A 6,000-nucleotide genomic window follows, 5' to 3' on the forward strand; every position below is an offset into this window, starting at 1 on the left:
TGTAGTCGTAAGCCGCCAACATGAGTGCCCACCGCTGAATGCGCGCCGAGGCGTAGGTGTTGATTGCCTTGCACTCGGAGAGTAGGGACCTGAGGGGTTTGTGGTCAGTTTCTAATGCAAACTTGGCCCCGAAAAGGTATTGGTGCATCTTTTTGACACCGTACACGCACACGAACGCCTCCTTCTCAACCATACCGTACCCGCGCTCCGCCCGCGAAAGTGACCTGGAGGCATAAGTAACGGTCTGAAATTTACCCGCATCATTGACGTGCTGTAAAACACACCCGACCCCGTACGCTGACACATCACACATAAGGACTAACTTTTTACCTGGGTCAAAAAAGGCTAAAACACTCTTGGAACATAGAAGGTTGCGTGCCTTATTGAAGGCGCGTTCTTGGGCGTCCCCCCAAAACCAATCACACCACTTTCTGAGCAGCATATGGAGAGGCTCCAGCAGCGTGCTCAAGTTCTGCATAAAGTTCCCAAAGTAATTGAGTAGCCCGAGAAAGGCGCGCAGTTCCGAGACATTCCGGGGCCTGGGTGCCAGGCGAATCGCTTTGGTTTCAGATTCGGTTGGGCAGATTCCATCAGTGGCAATCCTTCTGCCCAAAAATTCAACCTCAGGCGCGAGAAACAGACACTTGGATTTCTTAACTCTTAGGCCTACCAGATCCAATCGACTTAGTACTTCCTCAAGATTGCGGAGATGAGAGTCGGTGTCCCTGCCCGTGATGAGTATGTCATCTTGAAACACAACCGTCCCCAGGATGGACTTGAGCAGACTCTCCATGTTGCGTTGGAATATAGCAGCTGCCGACCTGATGCCGAATGGACATTGATTGTACACAAAAAGGCCTCGATGTGTGTTGATGATGGTGAGTAGCTTAGACTCTTCGGTCAGTTCTTGCGTCATATACGCAGATGTGAGGTCAAGTTTCGAGAAAAGTTTTCCTCCAGCCAACGTGGCAAATAGGTCCTCCGCTCTGGGCAGCGGGTATTGGTCCTGTAGGGAGACTCTGTTTATGGTAGACTTGTAATCCCCACAGATTCGCACGGATCCATCAGGCTTCATGACGGGGATGATGGGGCTTTCCCAGTCGCTGAATTCAATGGAAGAAATGATGTCTTCCCGCAGAAGCCTCCAGTTCGTTTTCAATCTTTTCCCTCATCACATAAGGCACAGCTCTAGCCTTGTGATGGACCAGTCTGGCATTCTGTGTGATGTAGATTCTAACTTTAGCCCCTTTGAAGGTGCCCACATCTGGCTGAAAGAGATGTTCAAAATGGCTGAGAACTGTTGAGCAGGAGGTCCGTTCCTCTGACGATATGGCATGAACATCATCCCATTTCCAATTAAGTTCTACTAGCCAGCTTCTCCCCAACAGGGCTGGGAGATCCCCGGGGACAATCCACAGGGAAAGTCGGTGCACCATCCCTTTGTGTGTGACTGAGAGCATGACGTTGCCAAGGACTGGGACGATTTCATTAGTATAGGTCCTTAGTTCGGTGTCGATCTTTGTGAGTTTTGGTCTGTTGCTTTTGTGCGGCCACAGCTGTTCAAATTGTTGAACGCCCATAAGGGATTGACTGGCCCCCGTGTCCAGTTCCATGTTGACGGATATCCCATTGAGTAGAACCCTCATCATAATTGGAGGCGTCTTAGTGTAAGAACAGTGGACATTGATCGTGTTAACCCGCTGTACCTCGGCGTCCCTTGCACTGTTCCAACCGTCTTCTGGTCCGCTTTCCGACCCTTCCGATTCATATACCAGACGAGCTGCTGTTTTTCTGCACATGCGAGCCAGATGCCCTGTGTAGTTGCAGTTTCTGCAAACGGCATGCTGAAATCAACACACCCTGGTTGAGTGCCTTCCCCCACATCTCCAACACAGACCATTTCCATTGTTTCTGAAGGATGAGTTGCGTCTGGCTGATCTCCTTTGAGCTTCTCTCAATCTGTTGTTGATTGCTCGCATTGTGGGTTGATGAGGTGTGATCGGCCGTTCATGTGGCCCTTGATTTTGATGGCTTCTGGCACCACTGTCTGTTGTTGAAGGCCTGCTCTCCTGCCTTTGTCTGTGTGTGGGGGTAGCGGTTTGTTTCACAATGTGAACCCCTTGTTTTGATGCCTCGTTGGTTGTCGTACCCGAAGTATAGATCAGCCTCGTTTCTTCTTCGCCTGCCAAGAACGTCTGTGCGACCAGTGCTGCTGCCTCTAGAGTCAAGTTCTTAGTCTCTATAAGCTTTTGGTATATGCCTGCGTGGCCTATTCCTTCAATAAAAAAGTCTCTCAGTACTTCTCTCCTTAGTTCATCAGGGAACTCACATGAACTAGCCAGCCTCCAAAGTTCCGTCACGAAGTCGGGTATGCTTTGACCTACACAGCGTCTGTAGTTATAGAACCTGTGTCTGGCCATGTGTAGGCTGCTCGCTGGCTTCAGGTGGTCTCTCACCAGTGTGCTCAACTCCTCAAATGACTTGCTTGCTGGTTTCTCTGGTGCCAGCAGGTCTTTCATTAAAGCGTATGTTTTCGAGCCACAGCTGGTCAAGAGACGGGCTCTTCTCTTGTCTGCCTTATTGTCGCCCAGCCAGTCTTTGGTCACAAAGCTTTGCTGGAGCCTTTCTATAAAATCATCCTAATTGTCTCCAGCATGGTATTTCTCATCTGAGCTGTTGGTAGCCATTCTGTGGATTCTGTGATCCCATAACTCGTCGCCACTGTTAAGTCCTGACTCTAATGTACTGACTTACATGAGACACATGCTGAATTCAAGGTCACTCAGGACCTGCACCTTTAATTCCAGCTCTCCAGTGCTGCACTTGCCTGAGACCTCCCTTTATATACCTCAGTGGGACAGGTATGGAGTGTCTCCTGCAAGTGCACCCCTGGTGGTAAGGTATGCTTATCGTTACAGGTCATATCCAGTTACAGCCATGTATAGCATGGTAAGATACAGTTATATACAGCAATGTGAGATACATGACAGTTCCAATGTCCCAGGAATTTGAATCCCCCCCTTCTGCACCACTCTTCAAGCCACTTATTCATCTTAGCTATCCTGCTATTTCTACGCTGACTAACATGTGGCACTGGTAGCAATCCTAAGATTACTACCTTTGAGATCCTGCTTTTTAATTTAACTCCTAGCTCCCTAATTTCAGCTTGTAGGACCTCATTCCATTTTTTACCTATATCGTTGGTACCTATATGCACCACGGCAACTGGCTGTTGACCCTCCCGCTCCAAAATTCCTGCAACCGCTCTGAGACATCATTGAGCCTTGCACCAGGGAGGCTACATATCATCCTGGAGTATCAATTGCGGCCACAGAAACGTCTATCTATTCCCCTTACAATAGAATCCCCTACCACTATCGCTCTCCCACTCTTGTTCCTGCCCTCCTGTGCTGCAGAGCCACCCATGGTGGCACAAACTTGGCTGCTGCTGCCCTCCCCTGATGAGTCATCCCCCCCAACAGCACCTAAGGCGCTGTATCTGTTTTGGAGGGGGATGACCGCAGGGACCCCTGCACTATCTTCCTTCCATTGCTCTGCCTGATGGTCACCCATTCTCTATCTTTCTGAGTAACCTTTACCTGCGGTGTGACCAACTCACTAAACGTGCTATTCATGACATCCTCAGCATCGCGGATGCTCCAGCATCCTTGACTTCCCACATAGCACAGGAGCAGCATGACACGGGTCTGGGCTCTCCTGCCATGACTTAATCCATACAGTGCAAAGCAGATTAAGATCAAAATTGCACTTTGCTTGCCAGGAGAGAACTCCATGCGGGCATACTTGTACATTGTTCTGCTATCTGCTGGCTTTTTGTTAATGCTAGGAGAGTGCGGGAAAGTGTATCTGCCTATAAAGGTTTGATTCCAACACATTTCAAAATGTCAAAATAAAATTGTTAAAAAAGAAACGCAGTCACTTCATGCTAAATTCTTCTGATATAAAGCATGGAAACTTAAGAGCACCTGCCTCGTCCCTCAGCAATGGCAATAACATTTAATTGACCTCAAGATCAGCAATTTAACTTTGTGGCCTGTAAGGAACAAGCCAGGCATTCACAGCTGTCCCTTAATAGCAGGATGATACATTGTGAATGACGTTGTGTAACACAAAACACCATATCATCTGACTTACCAAGAATAATGCCACAAAAGATCCACTTGTGTCATTAAAAAAATTAAGTTTATAAGGTGCCCACGAGGTCCAGTGGAGCGGGTTCTCATACTGCTTGACTTTGATGCCATCCAGAGTCGGGGTGGAACGTGGCTTCAGAGTTATACTTTGACATTCGCATTAATGCAGACCCAGAACCACTTTGCATTGATGCAAAGGTTACAGGATAACTGCAGCCTTAGTGAGCTACAACAATCTTGAAACAAGGTTCGGAGTTCTTTGAAAAATAGTTTAGAATGATTTGTACATATTCCTAATAAGCAATGTTTGAAAATGGAACAAGATAATATGCAAGAAAGTGAGAAAAAATATTTTAAAGTGCTTCACATAAAATTAAGTACATTTTGCAATTACTATATTGTGAAAAAGCACTCATGAGGTTTCACAAACAGTAATGAGATGAATGATTTGTCAATCTAACATTGGTGGTGTTGGTTGAGGGAAAGCGTTGGTCAGAACACCAGAAGAATTCCCTGTGCTTCTTCTGAATAGTAGAATGGGATATTTAATGTCCACCTGAACCACTGGATCAGAGAGACACAATCTTAAATGAAAGCTTCATCTGCAGAATCCCACTTCTGACAGGGCACCCTTTTTATTGCACTGAAATGACATCCCCAATTATGTGCTTGAGTCCTGGGATGGGAATTCAACCCACAACCTTCTGATTCAAGTTGCAAAAGTGTTACCAACTACAGCAACATTAGTACATCAGATTTCTATATATGTCTAATTGTCCATTGACCAGTTATTGGGGAGCAAGAAATTTTCTTCACATGTATTCCTATCTGTGATTTAACTATTATTTTGAAATTGTGGAAGCAGTCTTGTTTTTCACAAAGAACTATTAATGAAAGTAGAATCAAATAGGTACCTTTCTGCTGTGATTAGTAGGCTGTAATGACACTGCAAAAGCAATCTGAATCCGTAGCAGAAATTGAAAACTTCATACCCATCTTTCAGAATACATATTCATAGAATCATAGATGGTTACAGCATGGAAGGAGGCCATTTGGCCCGTCAAGCCCGTGCCAGATCTCTGCAAGAGCACCTCAGCTCCCCATCCCACTTACACTCCCCCGCCCTTTCCCCGTAGCCCTGCAAATTGTTTTCCTTCAGATAACTTATCCAACTCCCTTTTGAAAGCCACGATTGAGTCTGCCTCCACCATCCTTTCAGGCACTGTATTCAAGATCCTAAACACTTGCTGCATAAAAATGTTTTTCTTCATGTCACATTTGGTTCTTTTGCCAATCACCTTAAATCTGTATCCTCTGGTTCTCAACCCTTCTGCCAATAGGAACAGTTTCTCTCTATCTACTCTGTCTAGACGCCTCACGATTTTGAAAACATCTATCAAATCTCCTCTCACTCTTCTCTGTTCTAAGGAGAACAACCCCAGTTTCTCCAGTCTATCCATGTAACTGAAGTCCCTTATCCCTGGAATCATTCCCATAAATCTTTGCTGCACTCTCTCTCAGGCCTTCACATCCTTCCTAAAGTGTGGTGTCCAGAATTGGACACAATACTCCAGTTGAGGCCGAACCAGTGTTTTAAACAGGTTCATTATAATTTCCACACATTTGTACTCTATACCTCTAATCGAGAAGCCCAGGATCCCGTAAGCTTTTTTAACTGCTTTCTCAGCTTGCCCTGCCAACTTCAACGATTTGTGCACATATACCTCTCTGTTCATGCACCCCTTAGGATTGTACCCTCTAGTTTATATTTCCTCTCTTCATTCTTTCAACCAAAATGTGTCACTTGCACTTTTCTGCATTGAATTTCTTTTGCCAGCAGCGAGCA

The sequence above is a fragment of the Pristiophorus japonicus genome, chromosome 6, assembly GCF_044704955.1.
Source record: "Pristiophorus japonicus isolate sPriJap1 chromosome 6, sPriJap1.hap1, whole genome shotgun sequence".
Taxonomy (NCBI): domain Eukaryota; kingdom Metazoa; phylum Chordata; class Chondrichthyes; family Pristiophoridae; genus Pristiophorus; species Pristiophorus japonicus.